The 23,814-nt window shown below is 41.9% G+C and overlaps 1 protein-coding gene across 1 annotated transcript in view; it reads left to right on the forward strand.

Moving 5' to 3' along the window:
• LOC117365387 (F-box/WD repeat-containing protein 8-like) overlaps positions 1 to 23,814 on the forward strand; it is a 227,196-nt gene that overhangs the window by 60,673 nt on the left and 142,709 nt on the right. The gene's annotated exons all lie outside the window — the stretch shown is intronic.

Consider the following 23,814-nt stretch of genomic DNA (forward strand, 5'->3'; position numbering starts at 1 on the left):
GCAGTTCCGCCATGGCGTCACTCCCCGCCGGCATCTCCAGCGAGCGATTCCTTGGCATGATTGACTCACGTTGTAGTTGCTGCAGGATTTCATCAATAGTACCGATAGAAGGTAATCCGCCTAGAACTGCAAGGTACGGGCGGAATAGAAGTCACTAATGTAATGTAATGTACTTCCGAGCGTCGGGAGGCTCCGCCGACACTCTTTCCCTTCTTTTCGGCATAATGGATTCAAGCAAATCTCAGAAACAAGGTAAAGTTCTATGGCCTCTCCTCAGCTACAGGTTGCAACGGCCATCTTGGATCCCCCGGTTGTCTAAATTATTTAATAATTTTGTGTCTCCTCCCCGCTCTCCACCATCCAGTTAGGATTGTCATATCCCATCTTAGTGCAGACCACAGTAAAAAAAAAAAAATTTAACATCTTTTAACAGCTCATGTTCAGTATATAGTAATGTTGGATTTTATGCATATATCCAAGTTTCCAAGTTTTGTTTTTTTTTTTGTTTTTTTTTAAATTTCAAATTTTCTTTTTATTAAGAAAAGAAGTATACAAAGAAGTAAACCACAATCCGAATACAAAGAATCAGGAACAAAGTAAAACACCAGACTAGAGGGTCTACCGCGTGGTTTCTGTGCGGAGACAAAAGATACTCAGCAAAAGCCAAGAAGAACCCACCCCCCAAACCCCCCATCCAACCCTACTCCACACCCCCCCAAGCACTCCAGTGTCAGAAATTCAGAAGGGCACTTCGGGCACCCGGAGACAAATTGTCCCAGACCGGAGCCCAAACCACTCGGAATTTCCTCCATTGACCAGGGCCACTCTTTTTAGTATCCAAATATTCATACTTCAGCAAAGTAAACAGTTCATTTTTCCACATTGTGAGGGTAGGCACCTCGGCCTGCCTCCATAACAAGAGGATACATTTACGAGATAACAAAAAAGCCTTCTTCAGCAACAGGGAATTACCCCTAGAAAGTCCCAAAGAGGTAAAGTGATAAAAAAGGAAAACCTTCGCTCCAAGGGGAAGTCGTTTCTTTAAGATCGTCTGTAGATGAAGGCCAACAAAAGACCAGAAGGTTTGTATTCTGTCACAGGACCAAAACATATGCAACAAACCAGCAGGGGCAGCACGGCATTTAGGGCATTCAGCATGAGTTGCAATAACAGCCACCAAGGCCTTATATGGGGAAATGTAAAGTTTCCAAGTTTATTGAAAATTTGTTAATCCGCTTATCAGAAATTCTAAGCGGTATATAGAGTTTTAAAATTAAGGCATTACATAAAATAAAACAAATAGACATACAAAAAACTAAAATAAATCAAACAGACATACTTGAAGGACAAAAAGGGAAAGAGGGGGGAACTACATCCGTTATAGGACACAAGAACAATGAAGGGAGGGAACCCATTTGTAAAAAGTTGTAATAGAAATCCACTATTTAAACATTATAAGTCAAAGGTGTCCTTGAATAAGAAATTTTTCAAATTAGCTTTGAAACGCTCTGGTGCAAATTTGATGGAAAAGATATTCATGTGCATTGCATTAATATTAATGAAGGGATCAATGGCAGATGTTGTGCGTTTGATCGCAGGGATCTTATGGGGGTGTAAGGAATGAGAAGCCTATCTATAAATTCAGGGGCATTGGATGCTCGCACTTTAAAGGTTAGAAGAAGGATCTTGTAAGTAATCCTGTGTGAGATTGGAAGTAGAGAATGACATGGTGGTAGTTACTCGCGGGTAACCCGCTGAAACGGTGTGTTTGTGTGTGTGTGTGTGGGGGGGGTAGTGCTCACTGTGGGCACGGGACAAGGCCATCCACTGCCCCGTGGAGCGGTGAATGGCCTTGTCCCCGCAGTTAAGGGAGGGAAGGCACATGGTCACCTCTTACCTCCAGCCAAATCTATCTCCCTCCCCCCCCTTAACTTTGTGGCTCTTTAGAAAAGAAACTGAAGCCGGTGAAGCCTGCCTGTGCCACCCTACAGTCGCGTGTGGGCAGAAGCTTCTCTGACGTAACTTCCGGTTTTGTCAGAGGACAAGCTTCCGCCCACACACACAAAACTGCAAGGCATCTGTTTCTTTTCTAAAGCGCCGCAAAGGTAAGGGTGAGGGAAATAGATTTGGCTGGAGGGAGCGAAGGGGCCGCACGCAGCCTTCCCTCCCTTAAGTTTCTTTACGCTGCAAAGGTAAGGGGGGAAGGAGGGAGATTCTGGGCTTCTGAAGGGCGGTGAGGTGGCGAGAGGGAAGGGTGGATGACTAAGGGGACGGGGCGGTGAAGGGGACGGTGGTCCAGTGACGGGGACAGATTTTTTCCCCTGTGTCATTCTCTAATTGGAAGCCAATGTGCATTCATCAGGAGTGGTGTTACGTGGCCGAATTTCTTTGCTTTTGTAATCAGTTTAATTCCCGTATTTTGCACAATTTGCAGACGTCTCATTTCTTTTTGTGTAATACCTTTATAAAATGAATTTCAATAGTTTAGCTTTGAAATAAGAAGAGAATGTATTAGGATGTTTATTGAAGTTTGTTCAAAAAGATTTGTCAGAATGTATCATGCGCAGCCTATAAAAACTGTTTTTAACAACAGCACTGATCAGATCATGGTAGGTTAATTTATTGTCAAAGATGACGCCTGAAATTATAGTCAATGTTACTGTTTGTAAAGGAATGGATTTAAGATGGATGGGGTAGAAAGGGATAAACCAGCAGTCTCAAACTCAAACCCTTTGCAGGGCCACATTTTGGATTTGGAGGGCCGCAGAAAAAATAGTTAATGTCTTATTAAAGAAATGACAACTTTGCATGAGATAAAACTCGTTATAGTAACTATAACGAGTTTTACCTCATGCAAAGTTAGAAACATAGAAAATGGCGGCAGAAAAGGGCCATAGCCCACCAAGTCTGCCCATTCCAAGTATCCGCCCCCCTGAATTCACTCCCTTAAAGATCCCACGTGAGTATCCCATTTTCTCTTAAAATCCGTCACGCTGCTGGCCTCAATCACCTGCAGTGGGAGTCTGTTCCAATGATCCACTACTCTTTCGGTGAAGAAGTACTTTCTGGAGTCGCTATGAAACTTCCCTCCCCTGATTTTCAGCGGGTGCCTTCTGGTGGTCGAGGGTCCCATGAGACAGAAGATATCATCTTACGACTCGATACGACCCGTGTTGTACTTATATGTTTCAATCATGTCTCCCCTCTCATATAGTTGTAATATAGTTTATAAATCTTTCCTTAATTGCTTCTGATAATTTCAGCTATGCACAGCTGAAAGCAGTGCAACTTGCAGAAAATGAAAAACTATCAAAGTATCAACTGCAAGAGACAAGATTTTGGATCAACTATTTTGAGACCCTCGGTATTATAAAGAATGATTCTTTATGGAAAACTTGTGCCTTAAGTGTCCTGCGGTCGCGTCCGCAACCGCCTTCAGCTCTCACCTCCTCCATCACTGGACACACGCACAAGCTGCACTGCCTCCAAGGGTTACCTTATGTTCTGGCGTTGCCCGCCTCACTGCTGTAACCTCACGCAAGCGATTTCCTGCGTCAGCACATGATTGGACTCCACCTCACAATTGCGTAAAGATGCAGGAAAGTGCTTGCGTGAAGTTACGACTGCATGACACTTAAGGCACAAGTTTTCTATAAAGAATCGTTCTTTATAATACCGAGGGCCTCAAACTAGTACCTTTCGGGCTGCATGCGGCACATGGGCCACAAGTTTGAGACCACTGGGATAAACCTTCTTTACATGGAACATTCACTTTTTCAGTAACTTCACTTTAATTTCCTTGTTTCCTGGGAGAGCTTTCATGTTGGCAGAAGTGTTACAGATGATATCACTTGCTGGATCTGGTTTGTCCATGTTGGCAGTAAAGTTCTTAATGACCTCATGCATACTGTACGGGCCAATTTATAATGATAACAATTCTAGATTGCTGCTTTCTGCTTCAAATATATATGTTCACTAGATTAAGCAGAAGCAATATTTCTATAATGTTCTGTTGTAAAGCTCAAGCACAAGGTGGCTTAGAATTCAATATACTTGCATGTGTACAACACAAAGATGTACGATTTGCATGTGAATTCCTTTCTAAAGTTCTGTTTTCATTATAATGTAGTACACCTCTTGGGCTACTGTGTTTGTTCATTTATATGCACACGTATTGAGAACCTAAGAATTGCCATCCTGGGACAAACCGAAGGTCCATCAAGTCTAGTATCCTGTTTTTAACACTAGCCAACCCAGGTCCCAAGTACCTAGCTAGATCCCAAGTAGTAAAACAAATTTTATATTACTTATCCTACCGTGTTTCCCCAAAAATAAGACACTCTCTTATATTAATTTTGGGCCCCAAAAAAGCACTAGTTCTTATTTTGGGGGTAGGTCTTATTTTTTTCATGTACAATTATCTCTCCTTTCTTCTCCTCCACCCCAATTCTTCCTCTTTCCTTTCTCTCCCCCACATGTGCAGCATCTTTCCTCCCCTCTTACCCATCCCCTTGTGCCTTCCTTCTGCAGCATCTTTCTATCCTTCCCTCCCTCCCATCCTTTGTGCAGCAGAACCCTTGCACTTCTTCAATCCCTCCCTTCCTCCCATCCCCCCGTGCAGCATCTTTCTATCCCCCCCTTGCACAGCTGAACCCCCGCTGACCCTTCCATCTCTCCCTCTGATCTGAACCCCGCCAACTGCGAGACTGATATACCAGCAAACGAGCACACGGAATGCCCTGGCGGGAGAAGGCCACAAAGCAACCTGATTAGATTGCTGCTGATGCTGCCGTTTGCAAGGTATATCAGTCTTGCGGTTGGCGGTGTTCTAATGGGAGGGAAGATGGAAGTATCAGCAGGGGGGGTGTGGGGGGGAAGCACTGCTGCCGGTGACTAGGGCTTATTTTGGGGGTAGGTCTTATTTTTTTCATGTACAATTATCTCTCCTTTCTTCTCCTCCACCCCAATTCTTCCTCTTTCCTTTCTCTCCCCCACATGTGCAGCATCTTTCCTCCCCTCTTACCCATCCCCTTGTGCCTTCCTTCTGCAGCATCTTTCTATCCTTCCCTCCCTCCCATCCTTTGTGCAGCAGAACCCTTGCACTTCTTCAATCCCTCCCTTCCTCCCGTGCAGCATCTTTCTATCCCCCCCTTGCGCAGCCGAACCCCCGCTGACCCTTCCATTTCTCCCTCCGATCTGAACCCCGCCAACTGCGAGACTGATATACCAGCAAACGAGCACACAGAATGCCCTGGCTGGAGAAGGCCACAAAGCAACCTGATTAGGTTGCTGCTGATGCTGCCGTTTGCAAGGTATATCAGTCTTGCTGTCGGCGGCGTTCTAATGGGAGGGAGAGATGGAAGTATCAGCAGGGGGGGGGGCATGGTGGGGGGAAGCCCAGAAATAGCTAAGAAGAAAAATAAAAAAAATGAAAAAACTTTTTAAATTGAATCAGGTTGGGCAGACTGGATGGACCATTCGGGTCTTTATCTGCCGTCATCTACTATGTTACTATGTTACTATGTAAGCACTGCTGCCGGTGACTAGGGCTTATTTTGGGGGTAGGACTTGTATTAAGACCTACCCCAAAAATCATGCTAGGGCTTATTTTCCCAAGTCATCTCAATAATGGCCTATGGACTTCTCTCTTAGGAAATCCAAATCTTTTTTAAACCCCACTAAAGCTAACTGATTTCACCACATTGTCTAGCAATGAATTTCAAAAGTTTAAATACACGTTGTGTGAAGAAATATTTTCTCCAGTTTGTTTTAAATCTATACTTAGTAGCTTCATTGCACGCCCCCAAATCCTAGTATTTTTGGAAAGAGTGAACAAGTGATTCACATCTACCCTTTCCACTCCACCTTTAACATATCACCCCTAAGCTGACTCTTCTCTAAGCTGAAGAGCCCTAGCCGCTTTAGCCTTTCCTCATAGGGAAGTCGTCCCATTTCTTTTATCATTTTCGTCGCCCTTCTCTGTACCGTTTCTAATTCTGCTCTATCTTTTTTGAGATACGGTGACCAGAATTGCACGATACCATAGAGCAATACATGGGTATTATAATATTTTCAACTTTGCTTTCTGGATAATTCCTAGCGTTCTATTTGCTTTCTTAGCCGCCGCTGTCACACATTGAGCTGAGGGTTTCAAAGTATTCTTAACAATAATACCTCGATCCTTTTTCTTGATGTGTGCATTGTGATCATGTCTACATAACCAGCTTGTGGTATATCTAACTCTCTTCTAATTTTCTTTAATAGTTTTGCTCTGCTTTACTAATCTTTTCCCTCTCCTTTAATTATTTTCTCCCTCTTATCCTTCTGCTACCTTCTCCCATTACACCTGTAGCAATTCACACCTTACTTCTCCTCCCTGTACCTGCTTTTTAACTCATTCAGTTATGTATTTATGTAAACATTTATATTCTGCATATCCTGCAATTCTGTGCGGAATACAATAATACATCCACAAAGTAAAAGATATACGGTAAATAACAAATTACAACATTAGCATACTAATTATGTTACATAAAATAATAAAGAAAACAAACAAACCAAAGAGGGAGCCAGAACAGCTGCACTCATTTCTGGTCCTGAAGCTTACATAAGAATAGTTATACTGGGCCAGGCCAATGGTCTACCTAGTCCAGTATCCTATTTCCACAGGAAAGTGGATTGTTTTTACAGCTGCAGATGGCCATTCCGGAAGTACTGGATTGGACTTCTTAGTTCAGCCGTGGCCAGAAAAGGAACTCTTATACATGTTTCCCCTGTGGTCCATGATAGGCCGCATAATCTGCAGGATTGTAAACCACCCAAGAGCAGTAGTCTTTGTAGCCCTAGATTGGCTGTCACGGCCTTGGTAGGTAGATCTGATTCATCTACAGAGGGACATGTGTCTCTGGCTCATAGTACATCCAGAGCTACTGGCTCAAGAACCAGTTGCCTTAGAAGAACCAGAATGCTTTGGTTTTATGGCATGGCTCTTGAGTGCACGGAGTTAAAGCACAAGGGATTTTCAGGAGTAGTTATTACTACTCTCCTTAGAGCAGGGGTGTCAAAGTCTCTCTTCGAGGGCCGCAATCCAGTTGGGTTTTCAGGATTTCCCCAATGAATATGCATGAGATCTATTTGCATGCACTGCTTTCATTGTATGCTAATAGATCTCATGCATATTCATTGGGGAAATCCTGAAAACCTGACTGGATTGCGGCCCTCGAGGAGGAACTTTGACACCTCTGCCTTAGAGCCAGGAAGCCAACCACAATCTCAGCTTATGCTAAGGCCTGGGAAATGTTTCAGCACTGGTGTGTTAAAGACAAGGTGGAACTGCTGTGAGCTTTAATCTCAGTGGTGCTAGCATTTCTCCAAAATGAAAAGGAACTAGCAGTCAGTTCTCTTAAAGTACAAGTGGCAAGTATTTTGTGTTTCAGAGTCTGATTTAATGTCTTCTTGGCCTATCATCCAGTTATAGCTAGGTTGTGTTTGCCAGTTCGTTGGTCTGCTCCATCGTGGAACCTTAACATTGTCCTAAAGGGCCTGAACAAGGCCCAGTATGAGCCTTTATAGTGGGCATATTTGATGGACCTCTTGGTGAAGACAGCCTTCTTAGTAGCTATCAGCAAGAAGAGTTTTGGAGTTGCAGGTGCTTTCCTGCAGAGAATCTTTTCTCAAGACATCGGATGTAAGGATTTTCCTGTGCATGGTGCCTTCCTTTTTGCCAAAGGTAGTTTTAGCTTTCCACGTCAATCAAGAGGTACGATTACTGGCATTTTTCTTAGTTTTTTTCTTAGTTTTATTATTGTTTGATTGAACGCTTTTAAAATTTCAAAGCGTTTTACATAAATAAAATAAAGTGGACTTACTTATACAATTACAATTCATATAAACAAACTGGGAAACAACTTTAGACAAGAAGACAGCTGATAACAATGGGAAGGTGGGGAGGAAATACAATATTTGTTAAAAGATTACATAAAAGGGAAACACATTGGGGAGATAAGGGGAAAAATGAGAGACCGAAAGGATGTCTAGAAAAATGAGAATTTGTAATCTGTCAATTAAAGGCTTCTTTAAAAAGAAGACATTTAAGGTTCTTTTTGAATATTTTTAAATCTTGTTCTAATCTTAAATACAAAGGAAGAGAGTTCCATAACATTGGTGCCGTAACGGAGAAAATTGAAGCACGGCGGGTTCCAATAATTTTTAAAGAGGGGACATTTAAAGTACATTGTGAAGATGATCTGAGAGTTCTAGAAGAACTGTATGGGATCAAGAGCCTATCTATGAAAGCCGGAGTATTGGATTTTAATGTCTTAAAGACTAAAAGAGCTATTTTGTAAGTAATCCTATAAGAAATTGGCAACCAATGAGCACTTTGAAGTAAGGGTGTAACGTGATCAAATTTTTTGGAACCTGAGATAATCTTTATTGCGGTATTTTGAACGAGTTGAAGACGCCTTATATCCTTTTGGTAAACTCCTTTTAATAAGGAGTTACAATAATCCAATTTTGAGATAACTAATGAGTGGATCAGTGTATTAAGAGAAAATGAATCAAGAAGGGGAGCAAGTGAACGGATCATTCTTAATCTGTAAAAACAGTTTTTAACCGTTGCACTGATATGTCCTCGAAAAGTAAGATTGTTATCTATTAAAACCCCCAAGATTTTAGTATTAGTGGTCTGAATGAGGGGTTTATTATCAATTATAATTGGACTTGTAAGTTGAACTCCTTCTTTCTCTGAAAAGAGTACAGTTGTGGTTTTATTAATACTTAAGGAAAGTTGATTATTGTTTAACCATTCGTGAATTTTTGCTAACTTCTTATTAATTTCTGTTATGTCTTGCAAACTATTGGGGTCAATGGTGTGCAGGAGTTGGAAGTCATCTGCATAGGCATATACTGTGAAGCCTATGGATTGACATAGTGTTAATAATGGGGCCAAATAAATATTAAACAATAATGGTGAAAGTATGGACCCTTGTGGTATTCCATAATTATTTTTTTGATTAGGCCTAGAAAAGGAATTTTTAAAGAAAACATTGGAAGATCTATCTGTAAAGTAAGAACGGAACCATTCGTATACTTGATCTGTGAGACCTATAGAAGAAAGGCGATGAAGTAATAAACAATGATCAATTGTATCGAATGCAGCAGCTAAGTCAAGAGATATGAGAATAACAGATTTATGTTGATCCAGAAAATAGTGAATAGTTGTAACCAGGCCTAATAATGAATGTTCAGTCGAATGATTTTTACGAAATCCTGTTTGATTAGGGTGTAGTACCTGAGTTTTGTCAATGAATTCTGATAATTGTTGAAATACTACTTTTTCAGTGATTTTGGCTAAGAATGGAAGACTCGAAATTGGACGATAGTTAGAGCAGTCGGACAAACTGGTTTTGGTATCCTTGATAATAGGAAGTAGAACAGAATGCTTCCAATCCGTTGGAACTGATGAGGTGGACAGACTTGTATGTATAATTTGAAGGATAGCTGGACCAAATACAGAGAAGTAACGTTTGAGAAGAAAAGGTGGAAAGGGTTCAGATATAGACCCTTTAAGTTTTAGACCTTGAAAAAGCTGTTTTATTTCTGTTAAAGATGGAAGGGTAAAGTTGGAACAAGTGGCATGTAGGGACCTGGTTTTTAATTTTTGATCTTCATCTAAATCTAAATCTAAATTATCCGTTAAGTCTTTGGGTGAAGATGCACTGGCATTATTAGTTATGTTTGCTCTTATTGATATTATTTTGTTATAGAAAAAGTTGGCTAAACCGTTAGCAGAGGGGGTATCAGTTGAGGAAATAATAGGTTTATGTTTAAAAATTGTAAGTTGTTTTAACATTTTAAAAAGCGCTGAGGAGTTCTTTGTCATAGAGATTTTATGCATGTAATATTGTTTTTTTGTTTTATTGATCATTTCACGGTAATGATATGACTGTTGTTTATAAGTGTCTTGATTGATTTGAGTTGGATTTTTATGCCATTTACGTTCAATTGATCGCAGCTGTCGTTTTAATAAAGCAAGGGAAGAATTATACCAGGGGTTTTTCTGCTTCTTAGGAGTGATAGTTAGCAATTTTATAGGAGCTATTTTGTCAAGAAGTGATTGACAATTATTATTCCACATGAATAGTTGATCATTTATTGATAAAGATTTAAAGTTGTCTAAATCAATTATTGGTGAAGTGATTTGAGAATCATCTATTTTTTGAAACTCTCTTATCTTAACTACTTTAGTTGATTGTGGTAAATCGTGGTTATGATTTAGTTCTAAAACTGTTTGAATAATGCTATGATCCGACCATGGAACTTTTAAGGTTTCAGGTTCTGAAAAATTAGGAAATAGTTCCTCTGGAGTAAAAATCATATCTAAAGTATGACCTTTTAGATGAGTTGTTCCTGTTTTTAATGGCTTAAGGCTAAGATCACTTGTATGGAGAAGAAAATCTGAAGTATATGGATTAGATATTTCGTCCAAATGGAGATTAAAATCCCCCAATAGAATTGGAAATGTTGATGTAGTGACAAAATTTGAAACAATTGATAATAGTTGAAAAAAAGTAGATTGATTAATGGGTGGTGGGTTGTATAATAAAAGTAGCTTAATATTAGGGTTTGTTCTAATTTTAAATTGAATGTATTCTATTGTTTCTATGGCTTGAGTTATTTCCACAACTAATGATAGATTAGATCTATAAATGACAGCAAGACCACCACCCTTTTTGTTTTTACGATGGTTAAAACAAAAGTTGTAGTTTGGAGGGGTAGCGTAAGAGAGATAGGCTTCCTCACCTTCTGATAGCCAGGTTTCCACAATGCAGAGAAGATCGTATTGTTGGTGACTTACAAGATCTTTGATGATATGATGTTTTGACCGTAGGGATCTAACGTTAATTAAGCCTATTTTTAGAGAACTGAAAGAGGAGGGATAAGTTCTTTTAGGTAAGATAGAACTAAATATCCACTCTACAGGGTCAGAAAATAAATGGTAAAGTTCTGCGGTTGCTGGATGTGCGGAGAGTAATACTTTGGTATCTCAAGGACACTAATGAGTTTCATCTCTTTGATCATTTATTCATGCTCACCAGTCAAGCTAAACTGGGCAAGCTGGCATCTAAGGTTACTTTCTCTAGATGGATGTGCATAGCCATCGAGTCAGCTTGCATTACCTACAGGAAACAGACGCCGATATCTTTGAGAGCACATTCAAACAGAGGCCTGAATGATTCCACTTGAGGAGATTTATAGGGTGGCTACCTGGTCCACTCTTTGTGATTTTACAAAGTTCTACAGAGTGCACATAATATCGAGAACGGATGCAGCCTTTGGGTCCTCAGTGTTGAAGACAGGCTCATCAATCCCATCCTAGGCTCTAGGGACTGCTTTGGTAGTTCCCCTTGTCCAGAATGACAAACCTGTTTGCAGTAGAAAGAAAGATTAGGTTCTTACCTCATGTGACAGGGTGAAATTCCTGTCACTAGCCAGCAGACGAGAGTCTGAGCAGCAGAAAGAAGGAACTAATTTGCAAATGATCCTGCAAAGGCCCCTGGAATCTGTCCACTCACCTTGAGTGAAGTAAGGTGCTGAAAAGGACAGTTCCCAACCTAAGAGCTGAGAAAAGCAGAAGCTCCTTTGGGAGCCAAGCGACTCTCAAGGGGAGGAATGTTGGCCTAACCCTTGGTAAGCCTAATAGGCCATCCTCCCCAGTAGAGCTTAAATTCCAAGGGTGGCTCAAGCTTGATGACTGGCAGGGGGCCTGGTGGAATTGTGTAAGTGACCAGGAGAGTAAGCAATAGGAGATCGGGAAAGTCCTCAGGACATGAGTCTGAGAAAAGATGACTGAGGGACTGGAAGAGTCTTCAGTGTATGAGTCCGGGAAAAGATGCCTAAACAACTGAAAGCAGGCCTTAATGGAGTAGTCGGAGGGCCCGGTAGAGCTTGCAGCCAGGAAGTACTCAAGCTTGATAACTGGCAGAGGGACTTTTGAAGAGTATCTAGGACCCATAGGGACCAAAGAGTAAGGAACTAGCGGCGGCCTCACAAGAAGCAGGAAGAGTTTGAGCTGTAAGGATTAGGGGGTCTGGCAAGTGACCGGCAGAGGGACTAGTGGCAACTGACAGAGAGACAGATAAATGGTACCGGGAGCTAGCAGAAGACTTACTAGGAAGCAGCCTGATAGACCCTGAAAATATTGGCCAAGGGTGACTGGTGAGTGACCAGTGCAGGGACTGGTGCCAACTGGCGGAGAAACCAGTAAATGGTATCGGAAGTTGCCAGAAGACCCGGAGGACCAGTGAAGGTCAAGGAGGACCTGAAGAAGGAGGACTTGGTGGAGACCAAGAAGTGCCTTGAGGGACGTGATCACGTGTTTTAGAAATGTTTTAACTATTATTGTTGTTGTTTTAACAGTAGCTGGGGACAGGTGTGTGATGGCTAATGATCGATCATACCTCGATTATCTTCTTTCTTGTAAATAGGTGTGTTATTCTGGAACCCCGCCCTGTGCTTCATACAACTTGTCTGCTTACTGAGTACTATCTTAAACAAAAATGATAGTTTCTAGTCTGAAATTTTCAGGCCAATCAGATTTAAGGGGTACAAACACTTATGTAATTGTAAAAAAGAGAAACAAACGTCATATGTTGGGGAATGTATGAGCTCCATAAATAATAAGTTTGCAGTTGTTTTACACTGCTGTTTTTATTGGTTCACATTGTTCATAAATAGTGTTTAGTATACTTATTGCAGAGCAGAATAGACCTGTGTTATCGGGGAGCGTCCCCACACCCCTCCTCCTTATATTCTGTTTTGAGGGCTTTTGCTTTGGTACAAACTGAAGGGGGCAGCACATTCCACTGAGGAAGGAAGAGTTGAAAACTATAATTGATACCTTCTGCAAACTTGTGTATTTACAGTGCAAGAAAGATATTATTGAGGTAAGAACCTAATTTTTCTTTCTTTCATTTATTTATTTATTTAAAATATTTATACCCCGCTTGAAACCAAGTGGCTCACAATAAAAAAGAAAGCCAACATACATAGTATTATAAGATATCTATATAATTCTTAAGACATTCTGTTTCATTTTTTTTAAAAAGTATTTTGACACAATATTCCTTCTAAAATCCATTACCTGAGTGTTTAAATCATTTGTATTGGCATAAAACGCTGAAAAATGCAAAATTCCACAAAATGTAAAACCGAAGGTCAGAATCAAAAGGGGTACATGTGTTGAGTGAATTGTATCAAAAATTTAATTTTTAAATGTCCAAATCATGAGAGAAACAAAAATCCCCAACAAACCCACCATGCATTCCAATGACATCAGTGATGCCACTGCATTCTCCCAGCACCTATTAGGAGAGAGTGTAGAGTAGTGGTTAGAACTGAGTGAGGTTGTGGGTTCAAAACCTGCGCTGCTCCTTGGGACACTGGGCAAGTCAGCTAATCCTCTACTGCCCCAGGTACATTAGATAGATTGTGAGCCCACCGGGACAGACAGGGAAAATGCTTGAAGTATCTGGATGTAAACCGCTTTGTGTGGTTATAAAGCTACAAGTCCCAAACCCTTTCCCATTATATTACAAGATTAGATAGATAGGTTGCCTAGAGTCGCAAGGAGTTGCAGTAGGAATCAAGTTCATTCCCCCTAGTTCACTGGCCACTGCACTAACCACTCTTCCACTGCTTCCCTGTTCCAAAGGAACTTATATCTAAGTTTTTGTACCTGAAGTAATAGAGGTTTCCAAGTTTATTAGTTTTTAATATCCCGACCATCAAACGAATGTCTGGCCGGTTAACAGTAAAATTTAAAAAGGTAGATATAAATGGAGTGAACATAAATGACAAAGACTACACTGACTAGAAAGTGGGGGTAAAAGGGAAGGAAGGGGAAAAGTTACATAATTTAGATGAAAAGGAGAAAGTGGGGTCAAGGGCATAAGGAATGTCAGTGGGATTTGAACCTTTGGCTCTCTGGTTTACAGCTATTGCTCTCAATGAGGAGAGTGTGGTGCAGTGGTTAAAGCTACAGCTTCAGCACCCTGAGGTTGTGGGTTCAGGGTGACCCTGAGCAAGCCACTTAATCCCCCCATTGCCCCAGGTACATTAGATAGAGTGTGAGCCCACCAGGACCGACAGGGGAAAATGCTTGAGTACCTGAATAAATCCATGTAAACCATTCTGAGCTCCTTGGGAGAATGGTATAGAAAACTGAACAAACAGTGTGAAAAGTTTCAGCCTCTGATAACCAAAGCTGGTATTGTGACATCATAATGCCTGATTCCACCAATAAGAGCCAACCTCATCAGTGATGTCACAATGGCTGGATTGTCCTACACTTGGTTCACTTTGACTACATTTTGATTTCTAGAGTGGGACAGTGGTTAAAACTATAGCTTCAGCACCCTGAGGTTGTAAGTTCAAATCCCACACTGCTCCTTGTGACCCTGGGCAAGTCACTTAATCCCCCCATTGCCCCAGGTACATTAGAGAGATTGTGAGCCCGCCGGGACAGACAGGGGAAAATGCTTGAGGACCTGAATAAATCCATGTAAACCATTCTGAGCTCCTTAGGAGAATGGTATAGAAAACTGAACAAACAGTGTGAAAAGTTTCAGCCTCTGATAACCAAAGCTGGTATTGTGACATCATAATGCCCGATTCCACCAATAAGAGCCAACCTCATCAGTGATGTCACAATGGCTGGATTGTCCTACACTTGGTTCACTTTGATTTCTAGAGTGGGACAGTGGTTAAAACTACAGCCTCAGCACCCTGAGGTTGTGAGTTCAAATCCCACGCTGCTCCCTGTGACCCTGGGCAAGTCACTTAATCCCCCCATTGCCCCAGGTACATTAGATAGAGTGTGAGCCCACCGGGACAGATAGGGAAAAATGCTTCAGTACCTGAATAAATTAATGTAAACCGTTCTGAGCTGCCCTGGGAGAACGGTATAGAAAATTGAAAAAAAAAAAATAAATGAGAGTTGAGATCAAAATATTTTTTTCTTTTTGTTCATCTGCTCTGAGATCAATCAATGCTAATCTAGACAGATATCAAGTGGCATTGTTTTAGGTGGATAAGCAACAGGGTGCAGGCTCCCTTCAGCTGGGTTGGAAGGTCGCTTGGATATGGAACTTTGTTTTTGATAGAAATGCAAATCGGCCAGTGGACAGTGTCAGTGCAATTGTTCAGCCTAAAAAATAGTATTTAAATTCCCAAATTTTCCAAGACTGGCATCACCACTGAGAAAGCGCTGTCTATTCCAGTGCATTATTCTCACCAACAATGTCGATTACTGCTGCTCTTTAACTCTTTTAATTTATTGTATTGCATAGTTTAATGGGTGAGAAGACACCGTAGATATACTTCCTGTATGCTGAGGTGGTGTGTTTTAAGCTTATGGATATAGGACCAAATTCTATATACTCTCTGTTGCCCAAACCTCAGCACTTGGCGCTTATTCTATAAACTGCCTCCAGAATTAAGATTTCTCAACAGAAATCAGAAAGACTAATATAAAAATATAGCAAGTTTTTGGTTGCAATTATTGTTGCTTTAAGTGGTGCAATCAGGTATTAAGTTTAGGGGGCAATTACTTTTTTACATGGCTGTTATGGGTCTTGGCTAACTTTGTTCCTTAAATGAAGTAATAATTAAAAACTATACATTTCCCTTTGTCTAATACAGTGGTCTCAAACTCGCGGCCCGGGGGCCACATGCGGCCTGCCAGGTACTATTTTGAGGCCCTCGGTATATTTATCATAATCACAAAAGTAAAATAAAACAGTTTCTTGATCATATGTCTCTTTAGCTATAAATTACAATATTATGATTAAGACTTAGCCAAAAGGAAAAATGTATAAACTATAAAGAGTTTTACCTCCTGCAAAATTGTCATTTCTTTATTAAGACATTAACTATTTTTTCTGTGGCCCTCCAAGGACCTACAAATCAAAAATGTGGCCCTGCAAAGGGTTTGAGTTTGAGACCACTGGTCTAATACGATATTACATTTTGCCTAAAGATCAGCAACCATTCATTGTGACAGACACAATAATAGTAGAAATCAGGAGGCGTGGAGGAGCAAAAAAGTTGTACATTAAGACCGAGATGCATTTGGAAGCAAAGTACTGGATAGAAGTTGGGATTTAAGGGAATTTCTAGGATTCCTAATGGAAGAGAACAAACAGGTTGCTATCGAGTTAGGCTTCAGCTGTTTGGGCAGATGTATGTCTGGGTCCAGTACCGGAACAGTTCAGTTATGTGCTGGTCTTGTATGTGCTTAACTTGTGTTGCTTGGTCACTTATTTTTATAAACATTAAGCAGTGACACAAAAGGGACAGAAAATGCTGGAAAAAGAAATCTTACCTCCTTCACAAAGCATCTGAACAGCATTCTAGTACTTTTGTGCTTTTTTTGAACATGCAAATTTTAGCAGAGATAAAATTGACTGAAAGCCAGTGACTGATTTTTACACACCATCTCACAGTGGTGCTGTAAAGTGAAATGCTGGAGATTGTTTTATTAGAGACTTCTTGCAGCTGCGGCTCACTCAGTGGGGCTTTTACTGGCTCACTTCTTGCCAACTCTAGTACATTAAGGGATATCTACATTAAAGATCCTTTGGAAAATTGAAGCTAATAACTGACATTGCAGAATTTTATCTAATTTGATTTAGAACTAAACAAGATTCTTGATAAGATTTCTCTTTACATCTTGAATATTTGTCTTTATGGGCCTGAATGCTTTGGCAGGCTACGCTAATAAGGTCAATTAAAGATTATAGGTATTTTTGATGTGTAGGCCTGCAGTTCTGGGGGGGGGGGGTCCCATTATGCCTAGTGTTCTGGTTTTAGACAAGTATTACGGTAGTTTTCTAGCTCTGCAGAACAGGGAAGATGTTGTTGGGTTTTTTTTTTAATAGATAATTCTGATAATAATATAAAGTTGATTCCCCGTGTTTTAAGAACATAAGAATTGCCATCTCCGGATCAGACCCTGGGTCCATCAAGTCCGGTGATCTGCACACGTGGAGGCCCCACCAGGTGTACCCTGGCATAGTTTTAGTCCCCATATCACTGTATGCTTCTCAAGGGAGATGTGCATCTAATTTACCCTTAAATCCTAGAACGGTGGATTCTGCAATTACTTCCTCTAGGAGAGCATTCCAGGTGTCCACCACTCGCTGTGTGAAACAGAACTTCCTGATATTCGTCCTAGACCTGTCCCCCCTCAGCTTCAGTCTATGTCCTCTTGTCCGTGTCACACTGGACATTGTAAATAACTGCTTTCCCTGCTTTATTGTGAGAAGTGACTTAAATTTGAAAGCTGCTGCTTAGATGCTTTCACTACAGTAGAATCCCAATTAACCGGTACTCAAGCAACTGACACTCACCCAACTAGCAAAAAAAAAAAAAAAAATCACCAGCAAAATTTAAAAAAAAATCCTCCCTTTAGTTCCCAAAGTAATAGCAGCAGCAGCAGTCCTGACCCACCAACCCCCCTCCCTCTAGCCCCAAAGCAGCAGCATTCTTGACCCGCCAACCTCCTCCCTCTAGTCCCAAAGCAGCAGTGGTCCTGCCCCTCCAATCTCCCTCCCTTTAGCCCTAAAGCAGCATCAGTTCTGACCCACCAACTCTCCCCTCCCTCTAGCCCGAAAGCAGCAGTGGTCCTTACCCGCCAACCTCCCTCTAGCCCGAAAGCAGCAGCAGTCCTGACCCGCTAACCCCCCTCCCTCTAGCCACAAAGCAGCAGTGGTCCTGACCCGCCAATCTTTCTCCCTTTAGCCCAGCAGCAGTTCTGACCTGCCAACCCTCACCTCCCTCTAGCCCGAAGAAGCAGTAGCAGCAGTCTTTACCCTCCAACCCCTTCTCCCTTCATCCATTCCTGAAGCAGCAGCAGCAATCCTGACCCCCCCCCCCCCATTCCTCCCTCCTTTACCTGAAGCAGCAGTGGCAGCCGGTCAGCAGAGGACATGGCAGAGGAAAGGCACTGCCGGATATGGCCGTGAGCAGCCTGTTTACAGCGCTGCCTCTGCTGACCGGCGGCTGCTGCTGCTGTTTCAGGTAAGTGAGGGGAGGCCAGACCCAGGAGGGAAGGCAAACTAGAAGTGGGTGGGTGTGGGGAGGGTCCAGCAGGGTGAAGGGCAGGGGAGGAGAGATATTTTGATGCTGGACCCATAAGTGTGTGTGTGTGGGGGGGGGGGGGGGGTGCTGGGCGGGGCAGAATGTGACCCGGACCAGAAAGGAGAGAGGGAAGAAAGGATCAGATGTTGGACCTACAAGTAGGGGTGGGGAGATGATAGAGAGAGGAAGTGAGTAAGGTGGGAAGGGAGACAAAACTGTTTGTAGTTATCTGGCATCTGCCAATCTCCTCACTATTCCATCTTTAAAACATATTAATACTATGCGATTTAATATCTTCTCTATTACCGCACCCTCCCTCGAATTCCACACCAAATTATCTAGGAGAAGAAACAACCCTAAACCAATTCAAATCAAAATTGAAAACACATGGATAGATGAGCAGGGAAGACATGGAAAAGTAGATAGATTTTGAGAAGAAAGTAGAAAAATGGAACAAAGTTGAATGTTAAAAGCTAATTCTAAAGATGGATGTATGGTAGAAAGTGAAAGAGAGAAAAACAGCAAATGGATAAGGTGGTCCTGGATACACAGTTGAGCACAAACAGAAGGAAGTGCAGCCAGAGACTGGTAAAAGATGGTTTGAAAACCAAAATCACCAGACAACAAAGGTAAGGAGAGGTGGTGGAGATGAAGATGGTGATGGAGTTCAAAAAAGCGTGGGATGAACACAGAGGATCTAGAATCAGAAAATAATAGTAAATATTGAAGAACTAAGGCCAGTACTGCGCTGACTTGCATGGTCTGTGTCTGTATATGGCCATTTGGTGGAGGATGGGTTGGGGAGGGCTTCAATGGCTAGGACGGTATAGATGGGCTGGAGGGAGCTTTGACAGAGACTTCAGTAGTTGGAACCTAAGAACAGGACCAGGCATTGTTTTGGATTCTTGCCCAGAAATAGCTAAGAAAAAAAAACCCAAATACAAATTTTTAGATTGAATCAGGTTGGGCAGACTGGATGGACCATTCGGGTCTTTTATCTGCTGTCATTTACTATGTTACCATCAATCTATGATTGAATTGTGCCAGTTCTGAGAATTTACATCTGCTATCTATATTTTGCACTGTTAAGGAAGAAATTGATTTGTTTCTTTCTCTGGGGTTGTACTGGATGCAGAGTCTTGCATCTTAGGGTTTCGTTTGTATATATTAGTACTTTTAATTTGTGGTCCTGTATTTGCATAGGGGTTATCTGTGTTCTGGTAGGAATGAATGTTGAAAAGCATACAGTGAACATAAGAATTGCCGCTGCTCTGTCAGACCAGTGGTCCATCATGCCCAGCGGTTCGCTCACGCGGCGGCCCTCTGGTCAAAGACCAGCACCCTAACTGAGACTAGTCCTACCAGTGTACGTCCTTGTTCATTATAAACTTGTCTAACTTTGTCTTGAATCACTGGAGGGTGTTTTCCCCTATGACAGACTCCGGAAGAGCGTTCCAGTTTTCTACCACTCTCTGGGTGAAGAACTTCCTTACGTTTGTACGGAATCTATCCCCTTTCAACTTTAGAGAGTGCCCTCTCGTTCTCCCTACCTTGGAGAGGGTAAATAATCCATCTTTATCTGCTAAGTCTATTCCCTTCAGTATTTTGAATGTTTCAATCATGTCCCCTCTCAATCTCATCTGCTCGAGGGAGAAAAGGCCCACTTTCTCTAATCTTTCACTGTACAGCAACTCCTCCAACCCCTTAACAATCTTAGTTGCTCTTCTCTGGACCCTTTCAAGTAGTACAGTGTGCTTTGTGTAGTTTAATTTTGTGGTTAACCATTATGTGTTGTTAATAACATTATATTGTGTGTACTGTATATATGAAAAATGAATGGAAAAAATAGTACATTACAATTAGTACTATTATGGGGGTGGGGTCTGGGGCGGAGCTTTCAGGCCCCACCAAACAAAAAAGCTTTCCGCTGCCTATACCTAGAATGACTATTTGAATAAAGTTGGGATTAAGTATGATAACATCTATGAGGTGAAAATAACCAGGTGAATTGCTGGAATGGTGTCTCAGGGTGAGGAAGGATCTATACTTCTTAATAAAAAAATTTGGCTTGTAAATTAGCCTGTGTGTTAGATTTCAGCCCCTTATGTGATTGAGTTTGACATCCTTGATCTTGAGGACCCAGAGATTTGGGAGTGGCTGTAGGGGAGGAGGAGGCCACTACATCCTTTTTAGGATGTGTTTTTTTCTCTTTTGTACAAGTCTCTGGACTGAAAGTTTCTTATGCACAGTCTAAATGTAGACATTTCTGCTTTCTAATGTCAGTACATTCATTTATCACAGGATAAGCAGGCAGCATATTCTCACTTATGGGCGACATCATGGGAGATTTTGCCTATGAGGCACTGCAAAACCAGGGCACGATGGACAGTGTGGAGGTACTGTAGTCGACTCTGAAATCTACCCTGCAAGAAGCAACCAACCTCTACATAAAAACCGTGAGTAAAGGACGGAGAAATAATAGTCCCCAGTGGTTCTCGACAAAGATCTCAGAACTAGTAAAGCAAAAGAAAAAAGCATTTGTATCCTACAAACAATCACAACGACCGGAAGATAAAGAAACCTATCTGGTAAAATCTAGAACTGTTAAAAAAACAGTTAAGGATGCCAAACTCCGGATGGAAGAAAATATAGCTAGGCAGGTTAAAAAAGGGGATAAATCCTTTTTCAAGTATGTTAGTGACAGAAGAAAGAACACAGATGGGATTGTGTGCCTAAGGAAACCAGACGGTAACTTTGTAGACTCGGACTCAGATAAAGCCGAACTACTCAATAGCTATTTCTGCTCAGTCTTTACCTGTGAGGCACCGAGATCCGGACCGCAACTACAGACAAGGGGGTGCTCGGAGGACCCATTCTGGGATTTTGAATTTACTGGGAGCAACGTCTACCACGAGCTATCGAAGCTAAAAGTGAACAAAGCCATGGGACCGGATAATCTACACCCCAGAGTACTTTGGGAATTGAGAAATGTCCTGGCAGAGCCGTTAGCCGCGCTTTTCAATCTTTCCCTAAGCAAGGGAAAAGTCCCCTTGGACTGGAAAACTGCTAATGTCATTCCGCTCCACAAAAAAGAATGCAGGTCAGAGGCAGAAAATTACAGACCGGTGAATCTCACATCAATAGTGTGTAAACTTATGGAAACGTTGATTAAAAACAAATTGGATACGATTCTGGATGACAAAAGACTGAGGGGATCCCCATCAGCATGGATTTACGAAGGGAAGGTCTTGTCAATCCAATCTGATAAGCTTCTTTGGGTAATGAAACAACTGGATGGGGGAGAGTCCCTGGATATTGTGTATTTAAACTTCAGTAAGGCTTTTGATAGTGTCCCACACCATAGTTTATTAAACAAGATGAATGCGTTGGGACTAGGAGAAATATTGACTGCGTGGGTTAAAGACTGGCTTAGTGGTAGACTTCAAAGGGTGGTAGTAAATGGTACTCCCTCAGAAACGTCGGAAGTGACCAGTGGAGTGCCGCAGGGCTTGGTCTTGGGTCCGATACTATTTAATATATTTGTAAGGGATCTGCCTCAGGGACTTCGAGGTAAAATTACACTATTTGCCGATGACACTAAGCTATGCAACGTTGTGGGCAGTGCAAGCGTGCCTGACACTATGACGCAGGACCTACGTTTACTGGAACAATGGTCTAATACTTGGCAACTGAGTTTTAATGCCAAAAAGTGTAAGGTTATGCATCTTGGTAGAGGTAACCCCTGCAGAACATACACCCTAAATGGTGAAAACCTAACAAGAACTGTCGCAGAACGGGACCTGGGTGTAATCATTAGTGAAGATATGAAAACTGACAATCAGGTGCAGAAAGCTTCAGCCAAGGCTAGACAAATGCTGAGTTGCATCCGAAGAAGTTTTATCAGCCGAAAGCCTGAAGTTATAATGCCGTTGTACAGGTCCATGGTGAGACCTCATCTGGAGTACTGTGTTCAGTTTTGGAGGCCTCATTATCAAAAGGATGTGAAGAGAATGGAGTCGGTTCAGCGAATGGCCACCAAGATGGTCTCAGGACTTAAGGATCTCCCATATGAAGAACGTCTAAGCAGGCTGCAGTTATATTCTTTCGAAGAACACAGAGAGAGGGGAGACATGATAGAGACATTCAAATATCTCACGGGCCATATTGAGGTGGAGGAAGATATCTTTTTCCTTATGGGTCCCATGGCAACAAGAGGGCATCCACTCAAACTCAAGGGTGAGAGATTTCATGGTGACATCAGAAAATATTTCTTCACCGAAAGGGTGGTTGATCGATGGAATGGTCTTCCATGTCAGGTAGTTGAGGCCAGCAACGCGCTCGACTTCAAGGGACGATGGGATAAACATGTGGGTTTGCTCCGGGGAAATGCTTAGAAGGAGGGTTCTTGTTGAGGGAGGGTTCTTTGAGTGGGCAGACTTGTTGGGCCGTTGGCCCTTTTCTGCCGTCATACTCTATGTTTCTATGTTTCTATCATCCACGGAGCCGAGGTAGGGACAGCTGCAAAAGTGCATTGGCACTTTAAGATCTTTAGAAAGTTCGTAATTGACCTCTCTGCACGAGTGTCTTCCTGCCAACATCTAAGGCAGGGGTGTCAAAGTCCCTCCTCGAGGGCTGCAATCCAGTCGGGTTTTCAGGATTTCCCCAATGAATATGCATGAGATCTATTTGCGTGGACTGCTTTCATTGTATGTCAATAGATCTCATGCATATTCATTGGGGAAATCCTGAAAACCCGACTGGATTGCGGCCCTCGAGGAGGGACTTTGACACCCCTGATCTAAGGCTTCAATTTCCAGATGGATCTGCATAGCTATTTTGTCTGACTACAACATTAGCTGTGGCAAACAGACTTCCGCCCTGTCAGATATCAATTTAGCCTGCTTCCCGTCTCAGATAGTTTTGTGTGTCTCCAAATGCTTCCCTTGCAGCAGCCAAGAATATGTAGATTATTTTTTGCTTGTCTAGCCAGTACAGTAAGTGATGGAATAAGTCAATATGGCAAAGTCCATGGGAGAGCCCACGAAGGGCGTTCAATAATTATCTATCTCAGTAGGAAAGAAAAGAGTTTTCCAAAAATTTTTGTTTTATTTTTCAATATGGTCCCCTGATAGATCCATATACTTCATCCACTTTTTCTGCAATGACTTTAACCCCTTTGAAAAGAATTCTTCTGTTTGACCTTCAAATCAGGACATCACAGCTTCCATGTCGTCTTCATCACTTGAAAACTGCTGTCCACGGAGAGATTTCTTTAACACTCGGAACAGGAAATAATCCACGAGAGCCAGGTCAGGACTGTAGAGTTGTTGATGGTTCAGCTGCTGAAACCCACATGATTGTTGATTGACTCACGTGAAACATATTCTCCATGGTTATGATTGTTTTGTGTAACATGAACTCTAGAAGCAAAAGTCCTTTATCATCCCAGAAGACAATTGCCTTGACTCTCTAGCCCACTTGAACTGCTTGCTTCAAAATTTTACTTTATAGGATGATGGGGCAGACTCACCATAAACTGCAGTCATGTGTTCATGGATCTCCCTGGTCTTTTGTAAGAAGTTTTATCACTGAACAGGGCTCCAAATCTAGCAGTTTCTGACTTGATTCACACAAGGACTCTCTTAACATCCTGTCCCTTGGAATGTTAGATTC

Source organism: Geotrypetes seraphini, chromosome 8 (genome assembly GCF_902459505.1).
Source record: "Geotrypetes seraphini chromosome 8, aGeoSer1.1, whole genome shotgun sequence".
Taxonomy (NCBI): Eukaryota; Metazoa; Chordata; class Amphibia; order Gymnophiona; family Dermophiidae; genus Geotrypetes; species Geotrypetes seraphini.